This window comes from Oncorhynchus tshawytscha, linkage group LG11 (assembly GCF_018296145.1).
Source record: "Oncorhynchus tshawytscha isolate Ot180627B linkage group LG11, Otsh_v2.0, whole genome shotgun sequence".
Taxonomy (NCBI): Eukaryota; Metazoa; Chordata; class Actinopteri; order Salmoniformes; family Salmonidae; genus Oncorhynchus; species Oncorhynchus tshawytscha.
In genome coordinates this window covers 6,685,546-6,706,061 of record NC_056439.1, presented here as the reverse complement: position 1 = coordinate 6,706,061, position 20,516 = coordinate 6,685,546, and the positions used below count along the sequence as shown (strand labels likewise).

Sequence of the window (20,516 nt, the reverse complement as noted above, 5' to 3'; positions counted from 1 at the left end):
GTACGATCTTTGTTCCCATGTGCAGTTGTAAACCGTAGTCTGGCATTTTTATGGTGGTTTTGGAGCAGGGGCTACTCCCTTGCTGAGCGGCCTTTCAGGTTATGTCAATTTAGGACTTGTTTTACTGTGGATATCGATACTTTTGTACCTGTTTCCTCCAGGATCTTCACAAGGTCCTTTGCTGCTGTTCTGGGATTGATTTGCACTATTCTTACCAAAGTACGTTCATCTCCAGGAGACAGAACGTGTCTCCTTCCTGAGCGGTATGACAGCTGCGTGGTCCCATGGTGTTTATACTTGCGTACTATTGTTTGTACAGATTAACCTGGTACCTTCAGGCATTTGGAAGTTGTTCCCAAGGATGAACTTGACTTGTGGAGGTCTACAATGTTTTTTCTGACGTCTTGGCTGATTTCTTTAGATTTTCCCGTGATGTCAAGCAAAGAGGCAGTGCGTTTGAAGGTAGGCCTTGAAATACATCCACAGGTACACCGCCAATTGATTCAAATGATGTCAATTAGCCTAACAGAAGCTTTTAAAGCCATGACCTAATTTTGGGGAATTTTCCAAGCTGTTTAATGGCACAGTCAAATTCTGACCCACTGGAATTGTGATACATTGAATTATAAGTGAAATAATCTGACTGTAAACAATATTTGGAAAAATGACTTGTGTCATGCACGAAGTAGATGTCCTAACCGACTTTCCAAAACTATAGTTTGTTTACAAGAAATTTGTGGAGTGGTTGGAAAACGAGTTTTAATGACTCCAACCTAAGTGTATGTAAACCTCTGACTTCAACTGTATAGGGCTGGGCGATTATATCCAATTAATTCAAATTAATGTTTGAAATGCATGTATCACAAGAATTTTGTTTTTATTTGTATATATATATTTTGCATTCTACAGTGCCTTCAGAAAGTATTCATAGCCCTTGACTTATTCCATATTTTGTTACAGCCTGAATTCAAAATGGATTAAAAATATAATAACTCGACCATCTACACAATACCCCATAATGAAAATACACAATAACCCATAATGAAAATACAGAAATATCTCATTTACAAAAGTATTCACACCCCTAAGTCAATGCATGTTAGAATCACAGCGATTACAGCTGTGAGTGTCTAAGATCTTTCCACACCTGGATTGTACAATATTTGCACACAAGTTTTTAATTCTTCAAACTCTGCCAAGTTAGTTGTTGATAATTGCTCCACAGCCATTTTCAAGTCTTGCAATAGATTTTCAAGTAGATTTAAGTCTAAACTGTATTTAGGCCCCTCAGGAACATTCAACATCATCTTGGTAAGTAACTCCAGTATATATTTGGCCTTGTGTTTTGAGTTATTGTCCTTCTGAAAGGTGAACTCTTTCCCAGTGTCTGTTGGAAAGCAAACTGAACCAGGTTTTCCACTAGGCATTTGCCTGCGCCTAGCTCTATTTCCGTAGTCCTTTGCCAATTTACAAGCTAACCCATAACATGATGCGGCCATCACCATGCTTGAAAATATGATGTGTTACTCAGTGATGTATTGGATTTGCCCCAAACGTAACGCTTTGCATTCAGGACTTTTATTTCTTTGCCATATTTTTTTGCAGTATTACTTTAGTGCCTTATTGCAAACAGGAGGCATGTTTTGGAATATTTTTATTCTGTACAGGCTTCCTTCTTTTCACTCTTGTCATTTGTGTTAGTGTTGTGGATTAACTATAATGTTGTTGATCCATCCTCAGTTTTCTTCTCTCAGCCATGAAACTCTGTAACTGTTTAAAAGTCACAATTGGCCTCGTGATGATGTTCCTGAGCGGTTTCCTTCCTCTCCAGCAACGGAGTTAGGAAGAACGCCTATATATTTGTTGTGACTGAGTGTATCCAAAGTGTAATTCATAACTTCACCATGCTGAAAGGTATATTCAATGTCTGCTTTTTAAAATGTTTTACCCATCTACCGGGGTGCCCTTATTTGCGAGGCATTGGAAAACCTCCCTGGTCTTTGTGGTTGAATCTGAGTTGCAAGCGATGGGACAAGACTGTAACTACCAATTGATACCACAAAATTGGGGAGAAGGGGTAAAAAAAAATATTTAAAAAAAAATATGATTGTGGAAAATTAATGTTCAGTTCTGTCGCAAGCTTGGTTTTGTGGTACCACGTACCGCTAGCTGTATTTTAGCCACATAGCACACATGTGCTTGCTGTCTAGTCTGTGTTTTATAAATGTGCAATGTATGTATGTAAAGAAAAAAAAATACATTCATAAAAGGAATTGGCAACTCGTTCTCATTCCGAGAAATAAGCATCTTCTTGTCCAGGTAGGCCACTTGATTTCAATATCTAAACAAAGTGAACAGGCTATGTTGTTCAAACAGTTGGAGATGGACAGGAGGGTGCAATCATCACACTTCAACTGTTCTGCCTTGGTAGCAAGCAAATAGATCCAAGTGAACCAATAACTTTGATTTGAAGTTGGCTAGACTTGAAATATAAAGATTAGCTGGCTACTCACTAGAACGGGGGCTTGTGCTTGAGAGATTGTTTATGAGACTGGTGTTAATTTTCAGCTACAAGGAGATAGTCATTATTAGTGAATGCACGTTATGCAGGGTTCTGGTTAAATTTGTAACATAAATTGCATTTTCATAGACTTGAAAGCTAGGTCAGTGATTAATGCAAAAAAAAGCTGTTTAAAATATTTTGATAAAATAATTACATTATTTGTGGGTCTTATGGTTGTGGAAGGTCATATTTAGCCTAGGTATAATTTTACAAACCCTGAATTCATTAGATTTATTTATGACTGTTTGAAATTAATTGTATTGACCTTTTTTAATTGTGCAACAAAGCTTATTTAGAACTTTAGAAAATCGAGATATAGATCATGAATCACCCATAAGTTTGAAAAAATCTAAATGATTTTTAGGCCGTATCGCCCAGCCCTAGGCATATAAGCCTAAAAAGTATGTTTATATATTGTTTGTATTGTATAGGCTCTGACGTTCATAAATGCCTATTTCATTACTTCCATTCAACTACTTCATTTCTTTCCCAAGACACTTTTTAATGAGAATTTATGTAGTTTATCATGGAGATTTGTAGTTGAGACGTGTATATGTGGTTTTCATATGGTGTATTTAAAACGTGTGTTTAATAAATACAAAATGGGACTTTTCATGTAGACTTTGAGACTTTCTTTAGTTCACATCTGATCTCACCCTATTCTGCATACACCTGACAGTGCTTTATAACCAATATACACTTACTAAATATACCTACACATACCCACACACTAACAAACACCTACTGTACACCTCAAAATAGTTTAGTCAGGTTTGTCTGATGGCGACTTAGAACTTATTATAGCTGAATTATTTTTTACACACAACATGTCCACTATGATGGGTTTAACAACAATAAAGTAATTATGTAACTAGATTATAGGACTCAAACGCAGTGGGGATGGGTAAACACTCAATGATGAAAGTGTGTTTATTATCTGTGTGTACGTACCTGAGGGAGTATATGTCTGTGTAATCTGTATCACCTGTCTCTTCCAGGAGGAGGAGGGTCCAGAGGTGCTGCTGGTGAAGGAGGAGGGGTGTGAGGAGAGTCTGGGGAACCCTGAGGGGACCATGGACATGGAGGAAAACCAGACTACACCTCCTGAACCCACAGAGGAACCAGCTGAGCAGCACAGGATCACACACAGTCTCACTGAGGTGAGCCCACTCTAAACTACTGTCTGCATGTTAGTAGGTCAGGGCTCGTATCTACAAAGCCTCTCAGAGCAGGGTAGCTGATCTAGGATCTGTTTAGCCTTTTAGATTCTAATGAATAAAGATATGTAAACAGATGGGGACCTAATCCTAGATCAGCATTATTACGCTGAGACGTACAAGTATTTCGCTACAACCGCAATAACATCTGTGTATGTGACCAATCAAATTTGATCCTAGATGAGCCCTCCTACTCGAAGACACCTTCTAGATACCGGCCCTGATGTTGACTTAGTCATCATTGCGACCAGGGTCTCTTTCACAAGTGGGCCCTGCTTTTACAATTCATAATCAAATCCGATATAATGTAAAACAAACAAAAATACAGAATTACACAAATATTCAAGAAAAAGTTACGATGGCCCCCAATCAATATTTTAAATTGCCCGAGCGGCACCAGAACATCCAATTGTAATGTATTTTGTAGTTGGTTCCAGCAATAAGGTGCATTATAACAAAAAGTGGATTTACCTAGTTTGGCGGAGACCCGAGGAAACTCAAGTGTTAACCAACCGTATGAATGGGTTTGGTATCTCATGATTTTTGTACTTTAACAACAAAGTTAGGTAAGTTGGAAGCTTGTGTAGTAGAGCTTTGTAAACAATTAAACAAACAAATAAGGAGTAATGAAGTGATCTTCGGGACTTTAATGAGGACCAGCCAATTTGATACAGAATGCAGTGGTGAATATTAAAACTCACCTGTGATAAAACAAATGGCACTATGGTAGACGACGTCTAAAGGTTTAAAACTAGTGGCTGCGGCAATCTTGTAAATGGTGTCACCGTTTTCAAAAACTATCAGAAAAGTTGACTGTACAATCTGCTTTCTGCTATTCCGGGAAAGGAAATATCTATTTCTAGAAAATAATCCCACTTTCAAGTTTAGTTTAACTAGCTCATCCGTAACTTTGTTTTGGAACATTAAATCTTTGTCAATCCAAATGCCCAGATATTTACAATTGGGAACCTGATCGATGGGAGAACCAACAATCCAATGAATAGAAATGTAGCCCATCTGAAACATTTTTGCGAGAATTAGAGAACATGTATTTAGTCTGGCCTACAATTAAGTACACATTTTAAACCAACCAGGTCTTTCTGTAAAGCGTCAAGGTCCGATTGCAGCATTTCTAGCCTGCTCAAGTGGCAATGGCACACCCCTGAGTGCTTGCATAGTGACGTCTTCAGCGTGCATCGCATGCTGAAAGCGGAATGCGAGAGCGCTCAGTTAAAAAAAAAAGTGTTACTGAAAAATGTCCCTTTGTTGTTGTTTTTTTTAACTACCCTACCTGTTTAATTTGGATCCTGTGACGTGGTTAGCTCAGTTGCTGTGGACCGCTACTTTCTGTTCCGGGACACTGCCAAACCCTGAAGTCTGAAGAGCTGCTGCTTAACGACGCAGCTAGACTAGTTGCTAGCTATCAAGCTAGCCAGGTTTCTTTTACAATTTGAACACAGCCTGCAACGCGATTAGCCCTTGTGGCTGGGACCGCGGATAGTCCTGAGTTTGTGGCTGTTTAAATCCCTGCTGTTTGTTACTTTTCCCATCGGCCCTGCGAGCTGTGCTGGCTGAAATTGCGTGGAGTACCAGCGTTAGCCTATGTTGCTACTATCATGCCGCCCAAAGTCAAAGAAGGTTGGAGAGGACAGTGTAAATCAACAAAAATGTCTACAAGCATTGTTACAGCAACAGAAAAATGGCTTCAAGAGCTTTGTCCAAATAATGGTGGACTCGACTAACAAAATAATGGACGATCTGACCAGAGATAGGTGAATGTCATATGGAAGAGACTTGCAGCAAGATGACAACAAACTAAATCCACATGAGATGATATCAGCAAATCATTATTACAGATGACTGGGAAAACAGACTATCTAGGGACAATCCAGGAGGAATAACATTGTTGTGGATGGCCTACCAGAGTCTACACATGAGACCTGGATGGAGTTAGAGGAGAAAATGATCACTGAAAAGCTGAAGATGGATCAAAAGAATATTGAGGTGGAGCACGTCCACAGGTCTGGAAAACATGTAACCAGCCCAGGTGACAGACCAGGCTGATAGTGGTCAAGTTTCTAAGGTTCAAGGACAATATGGCTCTTCTGGAGAGACCCAAGAACTTGAGATGAACCAACATCTTCCTCAACGAGGACTTCTCTGAAGTTGTACGCCAGAGGCAGAAAGAGCTTATCCCAGCTATATGAAAGCTGCCAGATAGCATGGGGACATTGCTTACATCTATTACGACAAAGTCATTGTCCACCCTCTGTCACAAAAGCCCGGGAGGAGTGAGAGAGCCAAGCTTCCGGGTCAGTAGCTTCAGCCCAACATCACATACGTACACCAACTGTCACTCACAGGTGCCTGATTGACTGACTTAGCGAAACCGTTATTATTTCTCCCTTCATATTATGTCCATCTCAGGTAAGTTACCCAGGAAAGGGCTAAGATTAGCCCATATTAATTACAGTGCCTTTGGAAAGTATTAATACCTGTTGTTACATCCTGAACTCAAAATGGATATAATGTATTTTTTTCTCACTCATGTACACACAATATCCCATAATGACAAAGTGAGAACGTATTTTTCAGACATTTTTTGCATATTTATTTGAGATGAAATACAGAAATAACTCATTTACATAGCTATTCAAACCCCTGAGTCAACTTGTAGAAGCACCATTGGCTGAGATTATAGCTGTATTAAAAGAGTATTTCTTTAGTACCTTGTTTCAAACAGGATGCATGTTTTTGGAATATTTTTATTCTGTACATGCCTCCTCCTTTTCACTCTGTCAATTAGGTTAGTATTGTGGAGTAACTATGTTGTTGATCCATCGTCAGTTTTATTCTATCACAGCCATTAAACTGTAACTGTTTTAAAAGTCACCATTGGCCTCATGGTGAAATCCCTTAGCGGTTTCCTACCTCTCCGGCAACTGAGTTAGGAAGGACACCTGTTTCTTGTAGTGACTGGGAGTATTGATTCACCATCCAAAATGTAATTAATAACTTCACCATGCTCAAAGGGATATTCAATGCCTGCTTTTAAAAAATATGTTTACCCATCTACCAATATGTTCACTTCTTTGCAGGCATTGGAAAACCTCCCTGGTCTTGGTGGTTGAATCTGTGTTTGAAATTCACTGCTTGACTGAGGGACCTTACAGATGATTGTATGTGGGGGATACAGAAATGAAGTAGTCATTCAAAAAGCATGTTAAACACTATTATTGCACACAGAGTGTCTTGTTTAAGCAGGTCCAGTAATATCCACTCAACTTTCATGGGCATATCACGTGGCAGCTGTAAATCAGCCAGCCTCATCCCCTACCAGCCCTCACTCACCTGCTTTTCTCCGTCTGCTCTTCATGTGTGTGTCTTCCTCTGTCATTTAAAAAATATATATATCATTTTGCCGTGATGGCGAGCGGGGATGCAGACCCTGATGAGTCTTCTGTTAGATTTGTAAATGTATTACATTGGAGCAGCGCACAAAGTTAGCAATGTGGATAAATTGTAAAATGTCCTCGCCTTTTTATAACAAGGAGCACAGATCAGTCTGAGTAGACTTTGCAAGTTCACTGTCATGCAGCCTCTGAGTGTCAGATGGAAAACCAAGCACTGCTTTGCGACACGCATGCTTGCAGCTTTACAGCAAAGAAAACGACTCGTCTCTAACCTAAACGGTTAAACAAATATTACCGGAGATGCCTTTTTTTCTTTCTATCGGGATTCGCACACATTTGACATAATTTCACAAGTCATGTCGCGGGCCATTTTTAAACGAATCCCTGGTCGCTAATTATTGGTTTGATAACTAACAGCGTTGTTCGGTCGTGTTACCTACTGTAGCTAGCTAACAACCTGGTAACTTGACAGTAAATTTAGGCAAATTTGATTGGCACAGGAAGAAAGAAAAGGGTCTGCTGCTCATGACATGTGCTTCAAAGGGTAGGATTCACATAGGCCTAATGTAAGCCTAAACTAAATCAAAAATCAATGTCTTTCTGGTGCTCCTTAAATTCAGTTTGGTGCCTAACGTAAAAGTTGGGAGCAGTGTGTGTTTGTGGGGGAGAGAGTGGTGTGTGTGTGTGTTTTTGAGAGTGAGGGCGACTGTGTGTGTGCCTGTTAACTAAAGAGTAAAGGTTTCATGCAGTGTTTTTCCCCTTACTAGCACAATGACATGCAGATAAATATGCATGTACAGTATATTCCTTCCTCCCATTCCTCCAGCTAAATCACAGGTATGCCTTTGCAAATATCAGCAAATCAGCCCTTCTATGCCGTGTTCTGTTAAACACTGTGAAGTTAAATTCAATGTGTTGTATTGAGTAGAAGTCAGAATTTCAGTGCCAGGTTTTTGGAGGCATTTTTGAAAACGTCAACAAGCGTCCGGTGAACGGTGCGCACAGGATGCTAAGCCACAGATTTTTCCCCCCAACCATGGTATCGTGATACTATTCGGTGTCGTGATACTTGGCCTGGTATTGTATCGTTTGTAAAATGCTGGTATCATGACAACACTCGTTCAAATAAATAATGCAAAATAGGTGGCAAAGTCAGCCAGGCAGCTCAGCTTTGACATAATGTAGATTTGTATTTTTTTTTACAAAACTTAACAAAATTATGAAATTATATTACCAAACCAAGATAAATGACCTAAAACCCAATGGAAAAATACTTTGGAGTACCTTAAGTTATATTATGGGTAGAAATCCCAATTATTCTCCATCATTCATTTTGATGGGTAATTTATAACAAAACCTTTTGATATTGACAATCATTTCAATGACTAATCAGGGCATAACTACAATCTGTCTCCTTAATTAGCCTAGTGCACATGCTCACTAGGCCCAAGCTTGTTTTCCCTGGCTAAAACGTTCTTATTATACCTCAGTGGGCTAAACTAGCTGGCTAGCTGAACTATGCCAAACTTCATAAATACTGCACCCTCAATTTCAAAACTTCTTTGCTAGTTATACAATCATGTAACTAAGTAATTAGCTGGGGAAAAAATGTAATTATGTTTTGTTGAACAGTCATATCTGGTTTGAGATGTCTGTCATAAGATGACGTTGGTGAAGGATATCATTGCTACTTAACGGGGATTCAAGTTCAGTTTTGAGATCCACCGGCGTCATTGGCGTAGGGTTAGCTGGACGTTTCTGACTGGTCTTGGAACTGTGACAACGGACAGCCTCTCCCCGCTTGGCTCAATGGGATATGTAGTGATTTTTGCCAACACAGCCAGATATTTACAGTCTTGTAGCCTTAACCTTTTTTAAACTGACTATTGAATTACTTGATTAAATCTGACTATCAGTATAATGAGTAATCCAGGAATGTCACAAGTTAATTGACATGACAACTTGCATAAATAGCTCATCTAGATCGCTAAGACTACACTGAATGGCTAAATTACTTCCGAACTCTCAGGTTCCGAGGAGCTCCTCTTCACCACTCTGATCATTGTCAAGTCAAAATGAGAGTTGTTGTGAAGATGGGGAGGGGCCTGTCTGTTGTTCTGTGTTACAGTACAAATCACCTGCACTGTAAAATCAACTGTTAAGGGTCTGGTCTTTACCCATCTTGATTACTGTCTGGTAATATGGTCAAGTGCAGCAAAGAAAGACCTACCGAGCAAAGCTGCATCTGTCTCAAAGCACTGAGATGCAGTGCCTCAGACCGCTGCGCCACTCAGGAGCACTAAAGGGTTGACGAGAGATGAACTGCTTCTATTCCAGTTTTCATCCGGAAATATTACTGTGATGAAAATTCCAGGTTGTCTGCATAATCAAATAACATTCAGCTCAGACACCCGTACATACCCCACAAGACATGCCACCACGGGTCTCTTCACAGTCCCCAAGTCCGAAAACAAATTCACGGAAACGCACAGTATTATACTGAGCCGTGATCGCATGGAACTCCCTTCCATCTCCTATTACTCAAGCATCTCATTGATCGGTGGGGTCTGTGAGGCGACACACTAACACACACATTTTTGTTGTTGTTGTATTGTTTGTATATAGTATTTTAAATTTGTGAGACTGTCCTTGTCTATCACTAAGTGTTTTGTTACTTGTCGTCCTTTGTGTTTTTTTGTGGACCCCAGGAAGACTTTTGCTGCTGCTTCGGCAAAAGCTGATGGGGATCCAAATAGTGTTGTCTGCGTACATGCCTTTCAATGATACAAGTCCAACCCAAATAGTGCCAACTAAACCCAACCTTTACGATTGCAGTCAATAGACATGGAGGATGGGAAGCCTGATCTGCTGCTGGTCAAACAGGAGACAATGGAAGATGAAGCAGAGAGCATTGATCTGCTGAGTGGACTAAAGATGGGGGAGCAAGGTAAGAGAGAAATACATATAGCCTACATACAGTAATAGATCTTCAATGGGAATAGTGATGCACCTGGCTATTATTTTGTCCATATAACTCCATATGTAGAGTTTTCTTTGCCATATTTTTAACGTCTATTTTGTGACCTATTCCTGCAGGTAGTTGGCTGGAGGCTAACAAAGGAGACTGGGTGGCCATCTTGGATTCGCAGGCCAGGACCAGAGGTGACATAGTGGATGTCAGGGGATGGGACAGTGTCCTCAACTCTGGGCTGGGGAACAACACTGTTAACCACAACCAGAAACAGACAGTCGAACACAAAACAACATCCGATCTTAGACTCCGTGACAACAGACTGGCTGAGACCAGGGCGAGGGGTAGATTTGGTCTGCAGGGAAGGGGAGGTGTCTGTATGCGGCGGGAGAGAACAGACACAGACTCTGCTAACGATGCTCCGTCCTGCTCCTATAGTTGTGATTCAGAGAGACGGATTGGGCCTCAGGTTAACCCTGTAACAGATGCTGCCTTCAGCCTACCTTCTATAGGATCTATCAATTGGAACATGGACCCTGCGACAACACAGACACTCCCTGGCCTTCGTCCTCCTCACACTCTCCTAATGTTAAACCAGACCTCAGACAATGCCTGTGCCTCAACACTAAATGGCAACACAAGCCCATTGACAAATGACAGTAATGGAAGCAGCATTAGTAAAGGTGGCGGCGCCAAAGAGAAGCGCTTCCCGTGTTCGTTCTGTGGGAAAGCCTTCCGTTTCCCCCAACAGGTGGCAATCCACCAGAGGTTGCACATGGGGGAGAAACCGTTCGGCTGCCACCTGTGCCGGGCTAGTTTCTCCCACTCGTCCAACCTGAAGAGGCACCAGAGGGTCCACACAGGGGAGAAACCATTCGGCTGCCACTTGTGCCGGGCTAGTTTCTCACACTCGTCCAACCTGAAGAGGCACCAGAGGGTCCACACAGGGGAGAAACCCTACAGCTGCCCCAGTGTAAGAATAAGTTCTCCCACCAGCTGAAGATGCAGTTGAAGGTCCACAAGGGAGAGAGGCCGTTCGCCTGTACGCACTGTAGGAAGAGGTTCTCAGGGAGGAGCTACCTCAGGATACACCAGCAGAAAATGCACATGAATAGTGACATGTAACGTAGTACTAGTTAGTTAGTTAGTTTGTAGTTAATTCTGTTGGTTTGGGATATAGTAGGGAACTGGATGAGGAGAACTTAGGAAAAAGTATGATGAGGCAGAGTAGATAATATGGTGATGGCTGGTGTGATGGTGTCTGTAAAAATGTGTCACTGATGAAGAGTGACAGACTTTGTCTTTAGGTGTTTTATAGTGAGAATGATAGTGCCTTAATTCATTTTTACTTGACGAAGTAGTGAAGATGTATGTAGTGTGCATTTCCACGCTAACAGTGACGCTGATGCTCACTTTTTCACTTTATGTATGCTAAGCAAAAACCATTGATTGCAAAGTTTAACAAACCATACATACACCTACAGTTGAAGTTGGAAGTTTACATACACCTTAGCCAAATACATTTAAACAATCCCTGACATTTAATCCTAGTAAAAATTCCCTGTCTTACGTCAGTTAGGATCACAAATATATTTTAAGAATGTGAAATGTCTGAAAAATAGTAGAGTGATTTATTTCAGCTTTTATTTAATTCATCACATTCCCAGTGGGACAGAAGTTTACGTACACTCAATTAGTATTTGGTAGCATTGCCTTTAAATTGTTTAACTTGGGTCAAATGTTTTGGGTAGCCTTCCACAAGCTTTCCATAATAAGTTGGGTGAATTTTGTCCCATTCCTCCTGACAGAGCTGGTGAAACTGAGTCAGGTTTGTAGGCCTCCTTGCTCGCACACGCTTTTTCAGCCCACACATTTTCTATAGGATTGATGTCAGAGCTTTGTGATGGCCACTCCAGTACCTTGACTTAGTTGTCCTTAAGCCATTTTGCCACAACTTTTGAATAATGCTTGGGATCATTGTCCATTTGGAGGACTCATTTGCGACCAAGCTTTAACTTCCTGATTGATGTCTTGAGATGTTGCTTCAATATATCCACATAATTTTACTTCCTCATGATGCCAGCTATTTTGTGCAGTGCACCAGTCACTCCTGCAGCAAAGCACCTCCACAACATGATGCTGCCACCTCCATGCTTCACAGTTGGGATGGTGTTCTTCGGCTTGCAAGCCTCCCCCTTTTCCTCCAAACATAACAATGGTCATTATGGCCAAACAGTTCTATTTTTGTTTCATCAGACCAGAGGACATTTCTCCAAAAAGTACGGGCTTTGTCACTATGTGCATTTGCAATCCGTAGTCTGGCTTTTTTATGGCGGTTTTGGAGCAGTGGCTTCTTGCTGAGTGGCCTTTCAGGTCATGTCGATATAGGACCTGTTTTACTGTGAATATAAATTATTTTGTACCTGTTTCCTCCAGCATCTTCACAAGGTTCTTTGCTGTTCTGGGATTGATTTGCACTTTTCACACCAAAGTACGTTCATCTCAAGGAGACAGAACGTGTCTCATTCCGGAGCCTTATGACAGCTGCGTAGTCTCATGGTGTTTATACTTGCATACTATTGTTTGTACAAATGAACTTGGTACCTTCAGGCATTTGGAAATTGCTCCCAAGGATGAACCAGACTTGTGGAGGTCCACTTTTTTTTTCTGAGGTCTTGGATGATTTCTTTTGATTTTCCCATGATGTCAAGCAAAGAGGCACTGGGTTTGAAGGTAGGCCTTGAAATACATCCACAGGTGCACCTCCAATTGACTCAAATTATGTCAATTAGCCTATCAGAAGCTTCTAAAGCCATGACATCATTTTCTGGAATTTTTCCAAGCTTTTTAAAGGCACAGTCAACTTAGTGTATATAAACTTCTGACCCACTGGAATTGTGACACAGTGAGTTATAAGTAATAGTCTCTAATAAAAGTAATCTGTAATAAAAGTGAAATAATCTGTAAACAGTTGTTGGAAAAAATTGCTTGTGTCATGCACACAGTAGATCTCCTAACCGACTTGCCAAAACTATAGTTTGTTAACAAGAAATTTGTGGAATGGTGGAAAAGGGAGTTTTAATGACTCCAACCTACGTGTATGTAAACTTCCGACTTCAACTGTATATGCAGAAGTCTACTTTTAACAATTGCCACTGACAATGTTACTAAAACACATTTATTTGAGGAACGGTGCAGATGCAAATTTTGATAAAATAACAGTTTTTTTGTGACCACTTTTTTCCCAAAAACTCTGAATTAAGATTAAAATATGTCTGCAGAAAGAATGTGTCAGCTATGATATGACACCTTGAGTTTGAAAAAAACAATGTAGATGATTGAACTACAGTCAGTGAAGTGGATCAACACCCAGTAACATAATGACATCATGGGTCCTTGATCTGTACTATATAGAAATGCATAATTATGAGTGTAATTCTCTTCATGGTGATGTATCCTGAATAGGTACCAAGGTAGAAAAATGTAATCCTCCTTTGCATGTTTGAGTATTATACTACACACTGGCTATTATTCTAATGAGCTCCGCACCCAAACAAGACCAAATTTGGTTGGTCAAGACCGGACCAAATCTGTACCAATCATAGACTTCTATGTTTAACAAGTTTGGACATTACAGTAAAGTCCAGTAGAGTATTTTACATTATACTGTACTGAACTATAATCTTCTTTGCTGTACTTTACTGTGGTCTACTCTGCTTTACTGTAACTGTTTTGAGACTATGATTTCCTATTGTGGCCAATTCAATTGCAGTCATTCTGTTACTGATTTTTATTTTTTGTCACTGTTAGCGATTTGGTTAGAGAGGGTAGCGTCTCTGGCAACCTAACCGATAGAATGAACAACCAGCCGGATTGGGTAGCAGCACTAGATTTGTGTCAGGACTATAGCCCGTGGAAGGGTGAATAATTCAAGTTTATTGAAAATATGTCAAATCATTATTTGTATATGTTGGTAACCTGTTGTATAAAAGTGATAATGGCCTCGAACCCAGTGTTTGGAGGATATGTTGGGAGGGTGTTAGAAATGTCCTCTCACTGTCAACTGCGTTTGTTTTGAGCAAACTTAACATGTGCAAATATTTGTATGATCATAAGATTCAACAACTGAGACACAAACTGAACAAGTTCCACAGACGTGACTAAAATAAATGGAATAATGGGGAGGGGGGGGGGTCAAAAGTAACAGGTAGTATCTGGTGTGGCCACCAGCTGCATTAAGTACTGCAGTGCTTCTCCTCCTCATGGACTGCATCAGATTTGCCAGTTCTTGCTGTGAGATGTTACCCCACTCTTCGACCAAGGCACCTGCAAGTTCCCGGATATTTCTGGGGGGAATGGCCCTAGCTCTCACCTTCCGATCCAACAAGTCCCAGATGTGCTCAATGGGATTGAGATCCGGGCTCTTCGCTGGCCATGGCAGAGCACTGACATTCCTGTCTTGCAGGAAATCACGCACAGAACAAGCAGCATGGCTGGTGGCATTGTCATGCTGGAGAGTCATGTCAGGATGAGCCTGCAGGAAGGGTACCACATGAGGGAGGAGGATGTCTTTCCTGTAACGCACAGCGTTGAGATTGCCTGCAATGACAACAAGCTCAGTCCAATGATGCTGTGACACACCGCCCCAGACCATGACGGACCCTCCACCTCGATCCTGCTCCAGAGTACAGGCCTCGGTGTAACGCTCATTCCTTCGACTATAAATGTGAATCTGACCATCACCTCTGGTGAGATAAAACCACGACTCATCAGTGAAGAGCACTTTTTGCCAGTCCTGTCTGGTCCAGCGACAGTGGGTTTGTGCCCATAGCCGACATTGTTGCCGGTGATGTCTGGTGAGGACCTGCCTTACAACAGGCCTACAAGCCCTCAGTCCAGCCTCTCTCAGCCTATTGCGGACAGCCTGAGAACTGATGGAGGGGTTGTGTGTTCCTGGTGTAACTCGGGCAGTTGTTGCCATCCTGTACCTGTCCCGCAGTTGTGATGTTCGGATATACCGATCCTGTGCAGGTGTTGTTACACGTGGTCTGCCACTGCGAGGACGGTCTGCCACTGCGAGGACGATCAGCTGTCTCCCTGTAGCGCTGTCTTAGCCGTCTCACATTATGGACATTGCAATTTATTGCCCTGGCCACATCTGTAGTCCTCATGCCTCCTTGCAGCATGCCTAAGGCACGTTCACGCAAATGAGCAGGGACCCTGGGAGTCTTTCTTTTGGTGTTTTTAAAGGTCTGTAGAAAGGCCTCTTTCATGTCCTAAGTTTTCAGAACTGTGACTTTAATTGCCTAGTGTCTGTAAGCTTTTAATGCCTTAACGACCATTCCACATGTGCATGTTCATTAATTGTTTACGGTTCATTGAATATGCATGGGAAGCAGTGTTTAAACCCTTTTACAATGAAGATCTGTAAAGTTATTTGGATTTTTACGAATTATCTTTGAAAGACAGGGTCCTGAAAAAAAGGGACGTTTCTTTTTTTTGCCGATTTCACAGTCATTTCATCATTAAGACCTTTAGGAAATAATGTCTGGATGAAAATCCCCAAAACATTATTTTTGCTCAGAGTATTATTTATATCAACTCCCCTGTCTGATATCTTAACTTTCTGTATACCACAAAATCTAAAAGGTAGAAATGTCATATTTCAGGTCATTAAAATGTACTGCTGACTGGATAATACCTGTCGTTTCTCCTGATTTCAACCATTATGTTCACAAATGATCTGCTTGAGAGAACGAGAGGTTTTACCTACATAGCCCACGTGGACATTTAATAATGTAGATAACATGGGTGGTGGAACATGTAATAATGTCATTTATTTGGAATCCTATTCCTGTATATGGGTTTCTTCTTTTTTCTCATTGTATTCAATTGTTACCATGCACCTGCAAAAAAGATAGCTCAGATGTGTGAGTGCCTTTTGAATTTTGAAGCATACCAAACATATCCTACTAATTTGAGTGTCCCAGATTTACTCTGTTACTTCTAGTCTATGAGACAAGGCTGTTCAAATAGATACTCTTGCAGAGTTTCTCATGACTCTCCATCATTTGCTTGGAGCAGATATGCTCCTGCCCTCCCTCCTGGAATGCCTCCCAAAGCTTTCAGAATTCAGCATCACATAGCAGTTTTTCACCCATAGGTACTGCGGTCAAGTTTGACACCGGTCTGCAAATCAGTAGTTTCAGACTGCAGTAACTTGTTAAGAGGGTCAAGGAGCCCCAGGATTTTGTGAGTCGTGTTAGCAATAAACTTAAAGCTCGGCTCTGTCACTGCTTTCAGTATGCCTGTGATCTCAAGTCTCACATAGCAGCACCATATACGCGAGTAGATTCCACTTCATCGAGCATCTCTGTGATGTCACTTGATTTAAAGATGACTGACAGCATGGCAAGGTGGCCATTCCGTCTCTGATCAAGCAGTCTTTTCAGTTTTTTCCCACTGTACTGTGCAGCCACCGTGGGTTTCCTAAAGAAATTGTACAGGGAGCTACATACATTACCTTTTCAATTTATCGCCTCCTCAGACGACATAGCGTACACCACAACTAACTGCAGACCTTGAACCAGGCGCTACAAAAAGCCGGTTTTCTCCCACTGAAAATGCGGCTTGGGTAAGTGTCAAGACGGGAGGCACTGCCTCCTCATCACTGGAGTCGTCGATAGCAGTGGTGTATATTCATTGGATGCAATATATGAACCAAGAAAAAAACTAAATCATTTATCAGGTAGCTTAGGACAACAAAAACTAAATGGAAGAACTGTATGACAGTCATAGACCGTTTCGGCAACATGAGAGGATGGCATTGGCGTTTCTCTACAAGTAGGGTGAGTCAACATGTTCTACTTGCAAGCACGCACGGACACACATGAAATCAGTACCATGGACAGCCAAATCATACTGTATTTAGTTTACGTTGGATTAAATTGTTTTTGGTATCTGTTGTTACTGTATTAGACTAAGCATAGGTGAGTTGATGATGAAATGTTGAAATTGTGTTGGAACAGTGTTTTATTTGTGACTTGCTTAACTCTCCATGGTTCTAAATCAATAGTTGTTAGTAGTCCAAAAATGTCAGAAACATTAGCTTGCTTGACCATGCTGTGTAGGTCATGTAACTGCTTGTTACATGCAATATGCCTTGTGGACTTCACCGGACAGATGTTGCTCTCTGGTTTTGTGATGAAACGCAGGTGTGGTTGAATTTATTCTGCCACTGTGTCGTCTTATTGTCTCAGCCTTAAGCCTATATATCACGGTGTCAAGGCATATGAACTAACAGGTTATAGAGCAAACAATGCTATTATCACAACACAGGTTGTAATATGGTATTTTTGGTCCTGGCTTGGCTTCCCCAGGGATTTTACCCACGCACCGCTACTTTCAGGTGCTAGTGGCTGGAGTAACAGAGGTGTTTGGTGATGATGTTTCCCTCGTGCTGTTGGTGCTAGGCCATGGCTATTTTCAATCTTGTTGGGTCTGCAGGCGGTATGGGGGATGGGCGGGTATTGAATTTGCTGCTAGGCTCCTCAACCTCGGTGGTCGGGCTAGCAGGCTGCTCAGTGAGCTCTGCATTAGACGGACATGGTGGTCCGAGGAAGGCCCTAAAAATGGTCACAGACTCCAGCCACCCAAGTCTTATTGTAATCTCCAGTACCGCACGGCAAGTGGTACCAAGGCACGAAGTCTGGAACTAACAGGACCATGAACAGCTTATACACCCAAGCCATAAGACTGCTAAGTAGTTAGTTAAATAGTTAACCAAGTAGCTACCTGAACTTTGTCCATTGACCCTTTTTGCACCAACTTTTTATACTCATCACATAAGCTGCTGCTATGTCACTTTATTTCGTAATTATATGTACATATTTGTATTTGTATTTTATTTCACCTTTATTTAAACAGGTAGGCTAGTTGAGAACAAGTTCTCATATACAACTGCGACCTGGCCAAGATAAAGCAAAGCAGAGCGACAAAAACAACGCAGTTACACATGGGATAAACAAACATACAGTCAATAATACAGTAGAAAAGTCTATATACAGTGTGTGCAAATGGGGTAAGATAAGGGAGGTAAAGGCAATAAATAGGCCATGGTGGCGAAGTAATTACAATATACCAATTAAACACGAGTAATAGATGTGCAGAAAATGAATGTGCAAGTTGAGATACTGGGGCGCAAAGGAGCAAGATAGATAAATAAATCAATACAGTATGGGGATTAGGTAGTTGGATGGGCTTTTTACAGATGGGCTATGCACAGGTGCAGTGATCTGTGAGCTGCTCTGACAGCTGGTGAGCTGCTCTAAAGCTAGTGAGAGAGAAATGAGTCTCTTGCAGTTCGTTCCAGTCATTGGCAGCAGAGAACTGGAAGGAAATGCGGCCAAAGGAGGAATTGGCTTTGGGGGTGACCAGTGAGATATACCTGTTGGAGCACGTGCTATGGGTGGGTGCTGCTATGGTGACCAGTGAGCTGAGATAAGGCAGGACTTTAACTAGCAGAGACTTGTAGATGACCTGGAGCCAGTGGGTTTGGCAACGAGTATTACTCAAGGGCCAGCCAACAAGAGTGTACAGGTCGCAGTGAAATCGGAGTAGATAGCCAGAGAGAATTTACAAACCCACCCTATGGCTCTATTTTCTTTCTCTCTACATTGTTGGGAAGGGCACATAAGTAAGCATTTCACTGTTAGTCCACACCTGTTGTTTACGAAGCATGCAACTAATACAATTAGATTTAGATGGTATAAAGTTGTTCTATTTTTTCTTACTATATTCTTACTCACACTTATTTCTAAACAAGTATGTTCTGCGAAAAAATAGTATATGAAATTTCGAATGCACAATTGCGTTTACTCCTACCATTCGTTCACTTTGCTACAGCGCGTCAAACATGTGAGTCGAAAAAGGCGAGTGAATTCTACTAAATCAAACGACTATATTAGTATGAAGTTTAATTATTAAACACAGTACGCTAGTATTGTTATTCGGACAAAATCATTGATCATAGGAGATTTGATGTGTAATGTAATCTGTAGTACCGTATTTCAAAAAACCGTGCGCATAACTTTTTATTTTAACCACGCCCTTTGAGCAATGACGCCAACCAATAAGATAACTTCCTTCTACACAGAAGAGAAATTAACGGTGACAAAATACAATTTCACGTTAGCGTTTATGTTGTTATTTAGACGTTTATTAACACCCTGGAACACAAACTAATTTAACGGCACAGCATCACATACTTAACTCAGGTAGTCTTTAATTCACGTTGGAGACAGGACTTGTTCGATATGTTATCTAGGTAACGCTAGCTAGCTGCTAACGTTAGCTAACAATGGCTAACTGCAATGGCAACGTTATGGTTTTTCACACTCAAATAGCCTCCATTATGGAGGTGCTGGCTAACGCAGCTGTGGTAGAGATCTGTAAACTCGTAGACGACGACTATGCAGTGTTTCGTTTGGAAATTTCTCAAAGCCAGAAAGAAAACCGGGGATTGCGGAGGAAACTACAGCTACTGGAACTGAAGGTGGCACGGGAGCGTCGTCCCAGTAGTGTCAAGATCCTCGACCGATACAGAGGAACGAAAAGAGGTACATTTTGTAGAAGGCCGAGGCTGCGGGCCCCCTCTGGGCATGTGTTCAGATGTGTTTCCCAAAATGGTGTCTTGGTCCTAGAGAATGATAGTGGACTCAAGCTTGTTAGCATGGGCAGCGTTTTGAAGCAGTCAACTGGGTGGGACTTCCCATGGGTTAAGGAAGGGCCACATTATGCTATTCAGGGATCTTTGATCAACTAACGAATTATACTCGTGAGTAAACATTCCATAACTGCAGGTGGCAGTAAATCGCCACCTTTGGCTTTATACATGTTCAAACAACACAGTACAGGTGGCAGTATGCACACTTCCAGTTTGTTTGCCAACTCATAGAAGTAGTAGAAAAATAAAATGGACTACTTCAAAATGGAGATGGCCTCAAATCAAATTGTATTTGTCACATGCGCCAAATACAACAGGTGTAGACTTCACTTTGAAATGCATGCTTACAAGCGCTTCTCAATGATGCAGAGTAAAAAATAAGCAAAATACAAATTGTAACATGAGGTGTAAAACACACAAGATTGAAGCTATATACATGGAGAAAAAGTACCATATCACCAAAGATAGTTAATCTGTGTCATTTACAGTGGGAGCAAATGAAGCATAGTGGTCAGAACAAGCAAGGAGGTGGGCAAAGCCAAGCACGAGCTAGCAAGATCCTATTGGTGTGTTGTAGTGTGTATTTGCATATTTCCATTAGGGAACACCACCTCTGAAGTGCGCATGT

The 20,516-nt window shown here is 41.3% G+C and overlaps 1 protein-coding gene and 1 pseudogene across 5 annotated transcripts in view; both read left to right on the top strand.

Annotated features, from left to right (window-relative positions):
* Positions 1-11,737, top strand: part of LOC121847777 — a 30,458-nt pseudogene extending 18,721 nt beyond the window's left edge.
* Positions 1-20,516, top strand: part of LOC112262262 (zinc finger protein 554-like) — a 141,488-nt gene that overhangs the window by 97,639 nt on the left and 23,333 nt on the right. The window lies entirely within an intron of this gene.